The sequence below is a fragment of the Pistacia vera genome, unplaced genomic scaffold (genome assembly GCF_008641045.1).
Source record: "Pistacia vera cultivar Batoury unplaced genomic scaffold, PisVer_v2 Contig497, whole genome shotgun sequence".
Classification (NCBI taxonomy): domain Eukaryota; kingdom Viridiplantae; phylum Streptophyta; class Magnoliopsida; order Sapindales; family Anacardiaceae; genus Pistacia; species Pistacia vera.
Genome location: NW_022196331.1, coordinates 66227 through 84314, shown reverse-complemented (window position 1 = coordinate 84314; position 18088 = coordinate 66227). Strand labels below are relative to the sequence as shown.

Sequence of the window (18088 nt, the reverse complement as noted above, 5' to 3'; positions counted from 1 at the left end):
CAAATTATTCACTTTAGTTCCTTAGTACCATATTGGTCTTCCTAATAATCTAGCAATGCAACAAACTGAAAGTGAGAGAGAAAATACAACCCTTGATCTTCCAACACAAAAGATTCCACAATTGATTTGCTCATTAGTTCCAGAAAAAAGTTATCACGACACAGATATTTGTTCACTTACCATTTACCCTTTATAAACAGAAAATAGGGAAAATGGAGAATTCAATCTTTATTTAAGAATTGAAAGCACAAAACTTGAAAAAAATGTTCTCCGTCCTTTCATTCTCCAAATTTTATATTTATCATAAGAAAATGATATCAAACACATTTTTACTGTTTTTATTTTCAGATACTGTTTTCAGAAAATAAATATTTTACCCTTTTTATTCACACAATTTCAAATTCTGAGAACACAAAAACAAACTTCTTATTTTTTATTTTCGAATGCCTTTTTCTTTTATTTTTTTAAAACTAAAACACCAAATAACATATATCTAGTATCTTAGCTTAAAAGACTTGAGGTTTGCTAAATACAGGAAAGAAAAATAATACAAATGTGAGCAAGTACATAAAAGTACCTCCTCCAACAATATTTGAACAGTCATAATGTATGGCTGATCAGATTCCCTGCTCTTCTGCTTCTGTTATCCCCTAGGAAGATGATGGTTCAAGACAAAATGCTATCTCCCGTCAAAATCTACAAGGCCCCACAAGCAAATCATTTTCAGGATTTCTGAGTATATAAGCCATAGCATAACAGTGGAGCCCGAGCGATGTGTCAAAACCTGCTCATGATGTTAAGATAAATAACTGAAAAATTCCTTATGGTAATGTTTTCTCCAATGAGGAATATAGAATTGTTGAGAGAAGGGAGAATTCCATACTGAGTGAAGATATAGCGCTCTAGGATCTATTTGATTCCTCACACTGGTTCTCCCAAAACCCTAACATGAAATCATCAAATCAGGTATAAGAAAGCTCCACCGCCTGAAGATACACCATACAGTTTCTCAAACACATTTTGAATTTGATATAAAAGAAAACAGAAGCATATGAAGATTATGAAGAACTCTTTACATCATTCAGTACAGAGAAGGGGAGACACTTATTAGGACATTCTAGTGCTATAAGTTCTGCAGTCTGCTCACGTCATTCCTCATGTTTGCAAATTTATTTTATTCATTTCTTCCGATAGGATGCTGATTAGATTTATATTGATAGAAATTAGAAAACTGGATCAGATTCCCCAAGAGTACAAAACGACTCCCAGCAGAGGGGAATCTGGAACTATACAAAAATCATTCCAAATCCACTACATTACATGTTTTGTACTTTAATGTGTATCTCAGGACCAGTTCAAATGGACTTAGTTAGCTATGAGTGAAAAAGCATTACTGAGATCACACACACAACACAAACACGCATGATAATGCTAACCTGCTGACCACTTACACTATATAAACTTCTAAGTGTCATAAAAATACAAAAATGTACTCCTTCCTTCACTGCATTTCCTTTTATTTGAGTAAAACAAAAAGATTAGCTTAGATAACATTAGCAAGAATACTAAATTAACAACTGCAAACATGTCTACCAACCTTTTTATCAAACAAATATCTCTCAATACTATCCAAAAAAATTTTCTCGTGATGACTTCAAAGATGAGTTATAATGAGGGCAATATCCCACGGAAAGATCATCCAATCGGTCGATGAAAGCATCCACAGGAAGAGGAACTGATGAATGTGATACGATGCACATCAATTTGAGCAAACAGTAATATTTCTCAGTTCACTAAGAAAATTAATTAACACGCCTTTAACCTAGTAGTATATAAATGATACTTAAGTCAATGAACCCTTCATTAACCCCAGTCATTAAGATTCACCAGATTATAGTTAATTGTCTCATTGGAATGTCCTTATCAGTCCTCTAAAATGCTTCCTTTTGCCAAAATTTATTCAAGAAAATTAGGGGCCAGATGGTATTGCTTTAAGAAAATGTTTTGACAAAATGAATTCAAAAAATGAAAACAATGAAATGCATTCAAAGATTTTTTATTTTATTTTATTTTATTTTTTTTTGAAAATGAGAACAATATATTTTAAACATACAACTGTGGAATACCTTATATAAAAATTCTTAATAATCTTAAAAATATTTAGAACTCAAAAGTGCTTAATGGTTTTGAGAAATGAACCCTGGAGAAAACAATGCACAAGCTTTCTGTCTTTTCTTTGTTAAAGATGAAAATGAGATTTTCTACTATACGAAAAAAAGTCTCTAAAAATAATTGAATGTGTTTTTCTTATCTTCTGCGCGTGTGTGTGAATGCACAAGCTATCTCTTTGTCTTTTCTTTGTTAAAGATTAAAATGAATTTTCTATTTTATGAAAAAAAGTCTCTAAATATAATTGAAATGTGTTTTTCTTATTTTCTCTCTCTGTGTGTGTATATATATAATAAAACATCATGTAGAAGTCTTAGCCATTAACCTTCAACAAATTCTTCAGTCATTCAAGGATCTTTCATGCATAAGATTAAAAATCCATTAATAAAAAATTTTAACTTCTAAAGATTCGCCTCTTTTCTTGACTAAATGGAATATTACCTAGTAACTTGTTATATCGGAATGTCATTTTCACGTGTAATTCTTACCATAAAAGCACTTATAAACCAATATTCTAGACTTCCACAGATAAACCAAATTCAATAATGAAAGTTCTGTAATGACAATAAAACCAGAACCCTTAAATGAAAAAAGATCATGTGAAAGAGATAATATCCAAATTTGCTTATATCCAAGATTCTATTGATAAAGATTCCAAATAAATTCCATTCTAGAAGTAGACATTGTGAAACGATCTAGGCCCTTTTCATTTTTCGAGGATTAGATTTGGATACTACAATAAAATATGGAAACTAGAAATTACCTAACTACAAGACCACTCTGACACTGGCTTATTAAGATCCAGCCCCCAGACAATCTGAAAACAGTAGCAGTTATGGCCTATGGGTCATGCATTATATATTACTAAAATGATGTTGCTAATTTGAGACTAAATACTATAAATACGATGTTGCTTCAATATTATCACCCACAGAAATACAGAACAAGACCAACAACGTAATGCATGAAAAGTCAACAAACCCAAATAACAAAAACTTTTAGACTTTGCAAAATAAGAAGATAAAAATTAATCTGACTAAAAGAAAAGCATCAAACTTCATGATAAACAGACATTTTAATATTATAAACATGACTTCACTATGATATCACCAAAGAAATACACAAGACCAACAATCTAAAATACCAAAAATCAACAAACCCAGATGGAAAAAGTCACTTAGATTATATAGAATCATATGAAGAGTATCAATCTGGCTCATTAAGAGGACCAAAGTTGCTGAAAAGCAGACATGCTAAGATTATAAATATAACAGGAGCAACAATGAAAAGCACCAAAAATCAACAAACCCGGATAGCAAAAGCACTTAAATTGCGCAAAAGCACAATATAAACATTAATCTGACTCAATAAACCTAGATAGATAAGCACTAAAATTACACACACAGAGACAGAGGATAAATACTCAATAAAAGCATCCAAATTCATGAAAACACAGACACGTTAACATGATAAATATAACAAGACCCATTATGAAAAAATCGAAAAACCAACAAACCCAGATAGGGAAATCACTTAAATTATAAAAATCACAATTAGAGGATGAACATAAATCAATAAAAGAATCAAAATTGATTGAAACAAGAAAAAAGAAAGGAGAATGATTACTCGGGCATAGGTTGTATCGATTCCAGTAGAGTCCAAAGCGTCGTGCAACGCCAACTTCAGCTCACTCGCGGCGTACGGCGCGTGGATCCGCCACGACACACTACTCGGAAACACGACGAGGACGAGGACGACGGCGGCGGAAATTTGGAGAATTTTGGAGAAGGAGAAAACGAAGCTGCAACGTATAACGAAAGAGATGATTTACAAAGAAAGAGATGAGAGAATAGAGAGAAAATAAAGTCTCATTATTGGAGGGAGGAAGGAGGAGAAAGTGAAGATTTTTGTTTGATAAAAAATGATTGATAGGAAGAGAAATTAAAAATATCAAGGCTGTGAATGAAAAAGACAAAGATATGTGGATCTATTGAGATTTTTTTTTTTTTTTTTTTTTTTAAAAACGGTTACAACATATCACTTGCATGTCTCCTAGTTGGAGTAGGAAAATAGCTTTGAAAAAAACTTAAATTAGCCGTTTGTGATTGCAAAATAATTTTATTTTTAATATCTGACATGATATTTTAAAAATAGTTTTCAAAATTTGAGAAAAGCAGTTTTTTTAAATTGTTTTAAAAAAATTATAATTGAAAACATTTCATTCATAAAATTTCTCGTTTCTTTTTTTTTTTCGAAAAAACCAAAAACTATATTTAAATTTTCTGTGAAATGAAAGAGTACATAAACAATTATCCAAATCTCACACTAATGAAAACGGGATTCTACAAGGATCCCAATTAACAAATTGTTTAAATGATTACAATGAAAGCAAGACGCTAACATATTGAATGATCATATAAAAACAAATAAAAAAATACATATTAGCAATCATGTTATAATCTAAATTATATTTTACAAATATATAACTAATAAAACTTATTAAAACAAGATCCTAAAAGAAAGATTAGAGACGGGTGCATGACATTAAAACAAGAAAACAAAATGGTCTTGAGTTATTATATCAAATAGAATCGTACCAGTGAAGTGATTTGGCTTGACGTATCCATAACTAAGATTTGAACGTCTTCTTCCAAGGCTGTAGGTGATTACGGGTTTCTTCATTGTTCCCTTGACATATTTTATAACAAGAGGGTTTGAAGTGGAAGACTTCCGGTGCAAAAATTTGATGAGAAATGGAACACTGGAGCCTGTGATGACGACAATGATGGCTAACCATTCACTCTCTGGTGATATTACAGTGTACAATCCAGTTATAAAGGCGACCAACGTTCCGAAAAGGGCGATATTCAGCAAGTTCTTGCTATAAAAAATTGCTGAGCGCAAGAAGGCAGGATCACCAACCATTGCTAGAATTAGGAGAAACACCACAGTCATGAAGAACACATTGCGAGTGAATCAGCCAATACAAATACCTTAAGTGATAATTTCTCTATGAGGATTGTGGTACCTAGTTCAGGTTTATTTTTATCAACTGTTGAATGCTTTATTTCAGGAGGTTTGTCATTATCATCAGCCACAGCGAAAGTTAAAGTTGCCAGAAGGGCAGCAACCACTGACATTGTGTTGGCTAATTGTTTTAAGTCTGCGTTAGGGTGGTTTAATGCATTCTTTGATTTTTGATCACGCTTCCAATAATTATAGGGTTGTCTACCTCGTGGTGCATTTTTGCCTCTTAGGTATGTATGGAGAGAATTCTGCAATAATATCAAGAATAAGAGAAATAATTTTAGCCATCCATGAGGGTGAAATGGAAAGTGAGAGACAATAAAAAGTCGAATTCAAATTTAATATGAAACCTGTCTATAAGAAAGATTCCAGTCGGACTCGCAGATGTCTAGAGTTGTGAGGCCTCTACTATTCTTGGTTCTCAAGTCTGCACACTTAGTTTCCATCAGTTGTCTATGAAGTAATCGAGAAAGAGAGGCAACGAGAAGCAGTTTAAGACAATGATATTGTCAGAGTATGCCAAAGAGAAAGAAAAGAAGAGAGAAAATTTTCTGTATATATTGTATTGTAAGCCTGTACAATGGTTAATTTATACAAGTTTTGTAAATGTAAAATAGGAAAGAAAGAAATACAAATCCATGTAATTCAATCAATCACATAAATTAAGGTGATTGATTGAAGCCTTAATCACTCCTTAATCTTAGCCAGCAGAGATCAAGGGAAATAAATAATAAATGTATTGAATTACATATTTCGTCACTCCCCCTTAAGCTTGTGGTTTGTAGATATCAAAAACTCCAAGCTTGCTAAGAAGATATGAATGTTGTTTGCTGCATAATGGTTTTGTGAAGATGTCTACTGGTTGTTCTGAAGTACGAATGTGTAAAGTCTTAATTACCCCTTCTTATATTTTGCTCCTGATAAAGTCACAACCAATTTCTATATGTTTCATTCTTTCATGGAATACTGGGTTTACTGTTATGCCATTTGTAGTCTTATTGTCATAGTATAAAAAAAAAAGTTTTCTTATTTGTACTTCTAGATCTTCCAATAACCCTAGAATCCAGATGATCTCACATGTTGTCTTTCCCATGGCTCTATATTAGGCTTCTGCTAAGGAAAGATATAATGTTGATTGTTTCTTTGTTTTATAAGAAATAAGAGCTCTCTTCAGCTTGATACAGAAACCTATAATTGATTTTTCTGTCATCGGACATGTGGCCTAGTCTGAGTCACAATGAGTTGTGATGTCCAAACCCTTGTCTTGAGGAAGAAGAAGTCCTAAACTAGGACACCCTTTTAAGTATTTCAGAACCTTTAACGTTGCATCCAAGTGAGATCATTTAGGTCCATGCATGAACTGACTAAGAATGTAGACTGCATAACTGATATCTGGACAAGTCATGGTAAGGTAGATCAATCACCCAACAAGTCTCTAATAGTTTGAGGGGTCTTCCAGAGGTAGATCATCTTCAAAGGACAATATCCCACTGTCATATTCTTGAGTAGTCAATTTGGGGTTTTTGTTCTACTGGAATAATACTTGGCTTGCATCCTGATAGCCTAGAATCATAAATGAGTTCTAGAACATATTTCTGTTGGTTGAGAGATATATGGGAAAGTTTGTCACCTTCGCAAATCGTTGTATGGTTTGAAACAGAGTCCACGTGCTTGGTTTGGAAAGTTCAGTGAGGTAGTTGCAAAGTTCGGAATGACAAAGAGCAAGTCTGATCACTCAGTCTTTTACAAACAATCAGTTCTCTATTTGTAACAAGAGATATTCCTGTCAGGGATCTTACAATTTCAATGAAGAAATATTTTGGCTTTTCTAGATCCTTTATTTGGAAGTTCTGTTGAGATGCTCTTTCAAGGATTTGATGCGTGCTTCATTATTTCCTATAATAAGAATATCATCGACTAGATGATTAAAGCAATGAAGGTTTTACCTTTACACCAGGTAAATAATGCATAGTCATGTTTGGACTAAAAAAATCCTGTACTGGTGAGAGCTTTGTTGAATTTCTCATTCCATTGTCGGGATGCTTGTTTTAGGCCATAGAGGGATTTTTGCAAACGACATACTGTGTTCTCCCCCGGTTTGTAAATTTTAGGAGGAAGATCCATATAAATTTCCTCATGTAGATCACCATGAAGAAAGGCATTATGAACATCCATTTAATAGAGAGACCAGTCACGAAAAGAAGTTACATAAGGCAAGCACGAACAATGACATGTTTGGCTACAAGGGAGAAAATCTCTTGATATTCAAATCTATCATGTTAAGTAAATCCCTTGGCTACCAATAGGGCTTTGTAACATTCAATGGAGCCATTAGCACGATGGTTGATTTTGTAGACCTATTTACAGCTAATGTGTTTTCGATGAGAGGGACGAGACACTAGACCCCAAGTATGATTTTGAGTCAAAGCAATAAGTTCATCAGCCATTGCTTGACACTAGTGAGAGTGTTGAACATAATTTGAGTAATTGGTTTGCGGTTGGGGGAGATGTGACTAATACAAACTCTGTCTACAAGAGAGAGACGATCATAGCTCACATAATTGGAGGTAAGATGCAATGTACTTAAAGAATTTGAAATGGTGGGACGCTTATAGTCTGCTGTCCAGATTGGTAGTCGAGTTTGTCGAGTGTTGCGGCATGTAGGGACAATTGGAATTAGATCACGGGATCCTGGTAGGGAAACAACTGTAGGAATCTGAATAGGTGATTCTACTGGAGGTTCATTAGTGGTTGTTGTGTTAGAATCAGAGGTAGGAGGGTCGGGTTGAGAAACGGGAGGCGCAAGTATCATAGTGAAAAGAAGATCTAGTAGTGTATTATCTTCAAGAGCTAGCCTGGGTGATGTAGATGAAATAGTATCTTTGGTGGCAAATGGAAATATGTCTTCATGAAACACAACATCTCTAGAGATCAAGAACCTGTTTTTAACTGGATCATATAGCCTGTAACCCTTCTAGAGCATGTTGTATCCTATTAAAATACAACGGGTGGCTCGGGTGCCAAACTTGTCATGTGAGCCAAGGGTGACAGCATAACAAAGACAGCCAAATAGTCGGAGGTGGTCAAGAGCTAGTTGTTTATTGAATAATGCCTCATAAGGAGTTTTGCCATGAAGAACTTTGGTTGGCATGCGATTGATCAGGTATGTGGATGTGATCACACAGTCACCCCAAAAGGAGATGGGTATATGGGCTTGGTGTTTGAGGGCACATGACTTCAAGCAGATGACAGAGTTTTCTTTCGACAACCCCATTTTGTTGTGGAGTATGTGTGCAAGAACTTTCATGCAATATGCCAAGTGATTAAAAAAAGAGATGAACAATTATGATTGAAAAAATCTCTAGCATTGTCGGTTCTAACCCTTTGGATGGAAGTACGAAATTGAGTGGTGACCATGGATAAAAAAAAATTAATATGATAAGTGTTTGGGTTTTGGATTGCATGAGGAATGTCCATGTACCCTCGGAAAAGTCATCAACAATGGTAAGGAAAAATCTGGATCCATCATAATTTGGGGTGTGATATGGACCCCAAATATCAAGATGGATAAGCGCAAAAAGATTGGTTCATAGTGGAAGTGTTATGTGGAAAAAGTAATTTGGGTTTGCTTAGCTAATGGACAAATAGGACATTGAGGTTGAGGGATAGTTGCATTATGACCTAATCTTTGATGAAGAGTAAAGGAATTTTTATTAATCATTGTATTACAATTGGAAATTTTATTGGTTTTAATATAAGTAAGAAAAACTTTAGAAGACTTAGCAGGTGCCTACTAGCATAAACCTCTATTAACTTTACACAAGCCCATCAGTTTTCTAGTCGAAGGGTCCTAAAATTCACATATTTTAAGACAAAATTTTACAGTGCAACTATTGTCTTCACAAATTTTGGATACTGAGATGAGGTTAAAATGAAATATAGGGACATATAACACATTTTTAAGGGATAAAGTTGCAAATAATTGGACAACTCCTATATGAGTGGCTGGTGTTATATTCCTGTTTGGCATATGAACGGAAGTGAATGAGGTTGTGGAAATAGTGGTAAAAGATTTTGGGTGACAAATTATGTGATCACTTGCCATCCACATATCAGTTGTAATTAAATTGAAGCATTAAGATGCGGTGGGAGCAGTTGGGATATTGTATTATCTCGTGGTACCACGTCAATAATACTTATGTGTCAATGTAGACTTTCTTGGCTAGATAATACAAGTGCCCCTCCATTGTCTCATCAGGGTGGTTACCACAGTCTGAATGAGCAGGTGCTAGAAAGCCTTTAACCATTTCAAAATCTAAGGCAACTTGGTATATTTTATTTTCTAGGCGTGACGATTCCTAATTGGCTTTCCGTCTTGAAAAATCTCATAGAACTTAAAATAAGTGATTGTGAAAGATGTCAAAGTCTTCTCGCATTGCGTAAATTACCTTCCTTGAAATGCCTGCCTCTTTATTGGTTAGAGAAACTTTCTTAACAATTTCACGCTATTCTTTCCCTCTCTTAATGAAATATTTCTCTAATCACTTTGCCACCTATAGTTTTGGAATTAATTTGCCAAGACCTTATATATATTATGAGAGAAAATCACTTTGCCCCCTATAGTTTTGGTAAATCTTTGTGAGAAACAATGCAGATTTTCATCAAAGTGCCCCCCATTATTTCAGAAAGGCATCAAACGAGTTCCAAAACTGTAATGCTGTCTGAACTTCCGTTAACTGTTCATGCAGCATCGAGTAAGAGACCAAATTAACCTTACTTTGTCTTTATGTGAATGGATTAATACATCAAGCACCTTTTATTTTATTTTATTTTATTTTCTTTGTTTCCTTCCATTATCTCTTAGTTCTTTATTTCTCTAGTTCTTTTCACTATCTCATCTTCTTGTTCTGTGCAGCCTCTTTTTTTGTGTTTTGTTTTCTTTATTTCTTTCCACTTCCACAACTTCTTCTTCTTCTTCCACCACTCATGGTTCAAGATTTGGATTTGTTTTGGGTATTTTTTGGTACACAATTTGATTTTTGCTTGATTTGTGATTGGGTGTTAGATCTGGGGTTTGATTTGTACTTTGATTAGGTTCTGATTTGATTTGTATTAGAGTTTTGATTAGGTTCATTGGTACAGAAAATGAAAACGAAAAGAGGATTGCAGAAAGGGAATAAGTGTGGAAGTAGAGTGGGGAAGAAAATAATAAAAGAAGAAAGAAAGGGAGGGGAGGGGAAGAAAAAAATTATATCTTATATTGAATAAAACAAAAAAATTGAAAAGACGACTTTACCCTTGATAGCCAAATAGAGTTCAGACGACGTCACTGTTTTGGTCCTCGTTTGAAGCATTTATGAAATTATCGGGGATACTTTGACGAAAATCTGCATAGCTCCCTACAAACTAAAATTAATTGAAACTAGGGGGTAGGGCCAAAGTGATTTTCTCTCTATATACTATTATATCTGAATTGTAAAATAGCGTATCAATTCAATAAAATGAATCTAATAATAATTAAACATGATCCTGATGAAATCTAAATGAAACGATTCCAACCGTATTCACCTAGACTGATGTTGCTTCCTTTCTTTCCCTTCTGTAATGGTACTTAGAGTTTAGTTTATAGGTTTGTGCATATTTGGGTTTGTTGATGATGATTATTTTGATTGTTTTTAAATTGGTTTTTTTTTGTTTTTACTTTAATTTGATAGTGTTTAATTAGTGATTGAATTTTTGAATGAAGATCCGTGTATTAGATGGGTGGTGGAAGAAGTTGTGAATGGGGCACCTGTTGTTGGGTGGAAAGAAGAGCATTAACATCATTTAATACTAACTAATAAAAATGAGTGGCTACCACGTGTCATTGCCTCACGCCTTAATATCTATTTCTTCATATTTGCCGGCTTTTTCACTTTGCCAGAAACGAATATAGCATTTCATTTTTTAGGGTTTCAGCTTTTATGGAAGCGCTTTCATTCAAGAAGCACTTTTCCTAAAAATCACCATTAATCCAACATTAAGATTTGGTTTTACTTATATATTAAGAAGAAATTTATAAATAAAATAAAAATGGTTCTTCAGCATAGTACTTTTAGTATATCTAAGCAAAGAATTATGACCTTGTTTAGATTGAAAGATTTTAAAATCCATGGATTTTGTACAATTTATGGATTCAAAATCCAGATATTTGATAACTTTTATTGTTTGTTTTAAATATAAAATTCATGAATTGTTGATTCAAATTTCCATACATTTATGTTTGGTTAGATGGATACAATCTATGGATTTGATAAATAATTTTCAACTTTACTTTCAATATCCAAAACCAATAAAAATTCAACTTTCATCTAATTAAATACAAGTTAAATTATATTTGATAGAGAAGTCCAATTATAATAAATTACTTTTTGTGATTTAGTAAAAAAAAAAAAAAAAAGAATTTCATGTAAAGGTGGAGAGCTCAAAAAGAGAAAACGACAAATATATTTCTTTTAATTAAGGTAAAAGGTAGATATTAGGATATTAAATTATTAATAATGGTATTATTGGAAAATTAAAATATTACAAAGTCTCCCATTTTATTAAAATTGATGGATTTGGCAAAATCTCACCTACCAAGTGAGATTTTAAAACCCTAAAAAATGAAAGATTCTAGAGGGTGATGGAATTGCCAAAATCCATGGATTTCAACCCTTTTTTTTTTTTTAAACCAAACAAAGGATTTTACCAAATCCATGGATTTAACAAAATCATTTATTTAGAATCTCTCAATCCAAAAGAGATCTATAAATTAATAACTATAATTAAATAGAATAACAAACACAAATAGTCAAATTAATGCAATTTCATAGAATTTTCAATCAACGATAAGTGAACTAATAATATGTTAATTTGTGATGTAAATGATGTTTATCTTCCTAATTTTCTAAAATTTTCTATTATTAACATTAAGAAAATATTCAATAATATATTATACTTACAAAATTAGATTTATGTTTCAAATAGAATAGGTGGTCCACACGTTTTTGTTTTGTGTCTACAATAATATATTAGAACTTGATGATCAAATCATGAATGATCTCTTTTAAACCGTTTCTAACTTTTCTCATTAATAATCCTCTCACTTTCCTCTGCTTTCTTATCACTTTTTCTTCAACTTTACAATGTAATTAATTAAATAACAACCCAACCAGTGACAGAGTGAAGAAAAGACCAAAATAGAGACTACCATGAAGAGTCTCTTACAAGCTTGGCAATGGTGATTTGTGGACGTAGTTATATATTAAACTTCTCAGACGGTTCATCGAAGTGGCAAACTTTCGGTGCCAATTAATAAAGTTAAAGTGCCATTCAATTATTTAATATCTTTTACAAACAAACCCACCTTGGAGGAAATCTGTGTCCTTTCATTTGAATCGAACTACTTTTATGTTTTCTTTTGGTTATATTTTTATTTTTAATCTACCATTCAGCATTATTACTCCATCAATTCCATTATTTAATTTCTATATTTTTTTGGATAATATCTAAAAATATTAGAGCAAATTCCATAAAAAAGGGTAATTGTCCGTTCATATTTGTTAATTAAAATAAAAACCTACTTAATTAGGTGAAACATAATCTAAAAATTGAGATCACAAGAGATGAGAATGGGGATGCGTATATGGAAACATTATACCCAATCAAAAACTAGTAAATGTGGAGTAGGAACCGACTCAGCCGTACGCCGATATCGCATTTTTTTAAAATCCAAACTTCGACTCACTGACGCAGCATCTACTCATATCCAACCATTACCAACCAACCTTGGACTTTCCTGGTGGAGGGATTTGCAACCAACGGCTGAGCTGTGACTATTAAGTACACTTGAATCATTACTAATCGATGGTTAATAAAGTGAAACGGACGATGTACATTGTACCACGTCAGCAGCTTGTCATAGTCGCGTGTTATTTTCAGGAGCGATTTTATTAAGGTTTAGGGAAATTGCAAGTTGCTGGTGTGAGAGGGAGCCTCAGCGGAGAATTTTTGTTAGTGTATTGCATGCCGGCCATTGTATATTATAACATATTTTAAAGTGTCTTTGACTTGTTGAATCCCTTTTCATACGCAAAGAACCTTCAAGGTAACAGGAGAATAAAGTAGAAATCGGGGGGACAAAAACAGAGAAATAACTCAAAATTTGCACAAAACTTCTTGTGAAGTTCATCGAACTTGGAATTTTGAGTTGCGTTCTCGGTATCTTTTGCATTACTTGCATTTCAAGAGTTTGAGGAGTCTTTCATAAAGTGTTAAGTTTATTAATGGCTTCTTCTTCTTCTGGAGTTTATGAAAAATATGATGTTTTTCTTAGTTTTAGGGGGGAGGATACACGTGAAAACTTTACAAGCCATCTCTATGCAACTTTGTGTTCAAAGAAAATTAAGACGTTTATTGATAGTTATGATCTTAAAAGAGGAGATGAAATTTCACAAGCACTTTTGAATGCAATTGAAGAATCAAAGATTGCGGTTATTATATTCTCGAAAGGGTATGCCGATTCTAGATGGTGCCTTAAAGAGCTTGCAAAAATTATTGAAGGCATGAAAGCAGAAGATTTGATCCTACCAGTTTTTTATCATGCGGATCCATCTGATATAAGAAACCAAAAAGGGTCATTTGGAGAAGCATTTGTGAGGCATAAAGAAAAGCAAAGCTCAGAGACGGTGATGAGATGGAGGAACGCTTTGAGAGAAGCAGCTAATCTATCCGGATTTGATTCAAGTGACATTAGGTAATTGTTAATTGAAATTAATTGTTGTTGCACATATTAATTTACTTGCTTATTTATTCATAGTTGTCAAACTGAAAGGGACATAAGTTTGGTTCAATAGATGAAGAGACTTATCTTCTTAATTTGGAGAAAATAAATTTATCTATTAGATACTGAACTAACAAAAATATCCATAAATTTTAGATATTTGATATGTATAATTAATCAAATGAACCTGGTAATATATATATATCTTTTAATTAGCAAGGTTTCCTTGGAAGTAAGATATTGTAATTTTAATTAAAAAATATTGTAGAATATAATACAGCGCGTGACGAAAAAAAAAAAAAAAAAAAAAGGTAACAATTAGTTAGAAAATAATATAGGAATTAAACAATAATATTAGTCCATCAGATACAAGGAAGCAACTGAGATGCTGGAGTAGAATTTGTGAAGCATGAAGAACGGTTTGAGCACAACTTAGAGATTTGGTCAGATGTAAAGCATTTGCACATTTGATTATAGTTATTATTGATTTTTTTAGAACTATGGGTTTTACTCTTTTTTTTGTTTCACAAGGCGCCCTCGAAGATTAAGTACATTAGGCAACTGTTATATATTAATTAATCACTTAATTACAAAAACTTTTTAGCATAGATATTGTAATTAAAGTGCATTATTGTTTCCCTTTGATTTAATTAAACTTATGAAAAACTGTTATATTTTGAGGCCTGACTCACATTAGTAGAGGAAATTGTCAACTATATTTCGAAAAAACTGAATCAAATGTCCCCAAGTGACAACAAGAACCTCATTGGAGTAAAATCAAAAATAGAGAAAGTTGAATCACTATACGTCTTGGGTTAAAAGATGTTTCAAGCAGTGTTGGGATTTGGGAAGGGTGGAATAGGCAAGACAACTCTTGCTCATGCAATATTCAACCGAATCTCAAGTCTATTTAAAAAGCCCACTTTCAAGATAATGTCAGGGAAGAATGTAAAAAGAATAATGGATTAACGTTTGAGTCACAAGTTCTTTTTGCAATATTAGATGATAAACATGCCAGTTTAGATTCTATCTTCCGAAAAAAGAGGCTTTGCAGTATGAAGATTCTTATTGTTTTTGACGATGTAACATTTTTGAGCAAATAGAAAAGTTTACTGGGGATTGTTTTGGTTCTGGAAGTTGTGTCATCATAACATCAAGAGATAAACAAGTGCTTAAAACTTGTGGAGTGATCATGATAAATATATACAAGGTTAAGGAGTTATACATGATGAGGCTGTTGAACTTTTCTGTCGACATGCTTCAAAAAAAATCAACCACTGCAGGTTACAAGGAGCTTCTCAATGGGCACTACATTTGCTAAAGGCATTCCATAGCTCTTAAAATTTTTGGTGACATGCTATTGGCAAGACAAATTCAGAATGGAAAAGTGCATTGAAAAAGCTTGAAAGAATTCCGAACCAGAGATCCAAGATGTGCTGAAAATAAGTTACGATGGACTAGATGATGAAGAACAAAAAATATTTCTAGATATTGCTGTTCTTTAATGGGGATTATGAGGATTTTGTGAAGAACTCCTAGATGATAATGGGTTGCTGTAGACATGGAGTAAGTGTTCTCATGATAAATCTCTATAACTCTATATGGTTGCAAGATAATAATGCATGATTTATATAAGAAATGGGGAGGAATATTGTCTCCGAAGAATCAAAAGATCCTGGCAGCGGAGTAGGTTATGGCAACGTGAAAAATCAACCGTGTATTGAAGACACATGGTGAGAGATCACCTCATTAACTTTTCATACACATATTTGTTCACTTAGTTTTTTATTTGTTATATTATTTTTTAATATGCTTTATGGGGTTGTTCTTGCATGTATGTACACTTTATCCAATTGCCACTGGGAAAGGGATTGATTGATTGAGTGTCTATATTTAAAAATTACCTAAGAAAGTTGAGAAAAGAAAAGTAACCGACAATTATACATATGGGATGCAACTTATTGTCACTTCTGATCACTAGGGGACTGGAGCAATTGAATGCATTCGTTGGAAATGTCAAAAGCAAAACCTTTCAAGTTACATCCCCACGCTTTCCAAACATGCATAACCTCAGATTTTGGATTTTTATTGCGATATTGTTGCTCATGCAACTTTACAACTCACACAGTAAAGGTGGCTACATATGCAGAAGGGCAGATTATAAAAGGTTTATCCTTCTGAAGATGAATTTGTTCTTTTTGAATAAGGTACTTCTGTTGGTATGGATATCCGTTGCCATCATTGCCATCAACTTTGATGTAGAGAATCTTGTTTCACGTCATGCCATGTAGCAAAGATTAAAATTTTGAATTTTGTCCAGGTACTATATACCTTGATATTCTTTTTTTTTTTTTTAAATATATAATACGATTAATTTTTTTTTTCTTGTAGCAATATGATAAAATGAAACACATTAATCTCAGCAACTCAAGCTCCTAACCAGATCCAAGACCTCTCAATGATCCCAAATGTTAGAGTTTGATTCTAGAAGGTTGTACAAGTTTGATAAGGTTTTTTCATCAAAAATATCTCAAGAAGCTGCTATAATCAATCTTCGAGGTTGCAAAAGCCTTAAGAGTTTTCCTAGCACCAGTTGTAAGTTGACCATACTCAAATCAATGATACTGCCATTATGCTGAATACATTTGAATAGACCCTTCTAATTTGTATGCTTTTTTTTTTTTTTTTTTTATCAGCGTTTGAACTCTCTTGAGTCTCTAAATCTATCTGGTTGTCAATGACTAAGTCATTGGACAATATCACCCCATTATCCTTTCTAAGAAATATATATCTTGTTGGACAATTTGAGTTAATACCAGGAATCGAAGAGCTTTCTATTTGGTGTTTGGACGTAAGGAATTGCCAGAGGCTTCGATCCTTGCAGAGTTCCAGGTCTTCGTAGTTGCTGACAACTAATTGCACATCATTAGAGGCATTACATATTCCTGTTAAGGAGTGCAATCATAACCTTGCTAATTGTCCCAAACTGGATAGGAATGTGCTCAAAGCCAACGTGGAAAATGCTCTGAATTATATGTTGAGGTATAGATCTTCTCTCTCCTTTACATATAATATTTTTAAATCTACAATTAAAATTATTTAACAAGTAATTTTAATGTGCTATTCAAAATTCTATTTGATATTTATTATTTGGATTAGAGAAAAAATCCTAAGTGACAAAAAAAAAAAAAAAAAAAAAAAATACTACAATTATTGCTATCTAATCCTTTTTCTTTTTTTTTTTTGGTAAGCATTGATCTTTTAATTTTCATTGTGGTTAGATGTTTTTTCAAAAAAAGTAATATGTTCAGGAAAAACTTCAGTTATTAAAAAACATTTAACAATTTGCAGATTTGTACTTAGAAGAATAGTTTAGTGAGTCCAATAATATTTTCACCCTCTATAAATAGCCGAAGGTATAAATTTATGCTTAAAAATTAAATTATTTTAAAGTAGTTTTAGGTTGAGGAATAATTTTCTTTCTTATTTTGGGTATTATATAATTTAATTGTTGCCCACTTCTCTTAAAAAGTAGTGACTTTCTTGGTGCAGAGGCAGCAGCCTTTAGAACGAACAGGACCATTAAATCTGGCTGTTTCTGGAAATGAAATTCCAAATTGGTATAGCTTTCAAAATATGGGATCTTCATAACACTTCAAGCTACACACAGATCTTATGAACTATAAAGAGATATGCTGTCAAGTCATTGTTGATTGTGTCTTAAAATCTCGACAATCTTATCTTGTTGGTAACGAATTTCCCCTTTTTTGTCAAATCTCGTTCGAAGACAAACATGGTAAGATGAGGCAGTGTTTTCCGCCTCGCTATGCGGATCATGAACCTGTACATGCCTTTCTAACATGTGATCATGTATTCATGACGACTACTTACTCCAGTAGGGGATTTGAACGTGGGTGGAATGAACAAGGGAATGGCTCCGCTGTTGTGGATTTTCTTAGTAATAATCGCTGGGAGGTGAAAAAGTGTGGGGTTAATGTATTGTATGAAAAAGCTGAGGAGGAAGAATCCACGTAAGTTTCAGCACCAAAGAAGAGGAGGAAGGGAAAGAGGAAAAGCAGGTCCAAGAAA

General features: G+C 33.1%; 1 protein-coding gene and 1 long non-coding RNA gene across 9 annotated transcripts in view; one reads left to right on the top strand and one right to left on the bottom strand.

Moving 5' to 3' along the window:
* Positions 1–4088, bottom strand: part of LOC116105318 — a 39841-nt gene extending 35753 nt beyond the window's left edge. For 6 of the 8 annotated variants that reach the window (XR_004124059.1, XR_004124062.1, XR_004124063.1 and 3 more), the window contains exon 1: positions 3796–4088. This is a non-coding gene — a long non-coding RNA (uncharacterized LOC116105318). Of the gene's footprint in view, positions 1–577; positions 785–883; positions 987–3795 lie in introns of all 8 variants that reach the window. The other 2 variants (XR_004124057.1, XR_004124061.1) reach the window with 2 other exon arrangements.
* The window catches only part of LOC116105317 (TMV resistance protein N-like), a 36952-nt gene that overhangs the window by 7240 nt on the left and 11624 nt on the right, over positions 1–18088 (top strand). The gene's annotated exons all lie outside the window — the stretch shown is intronic.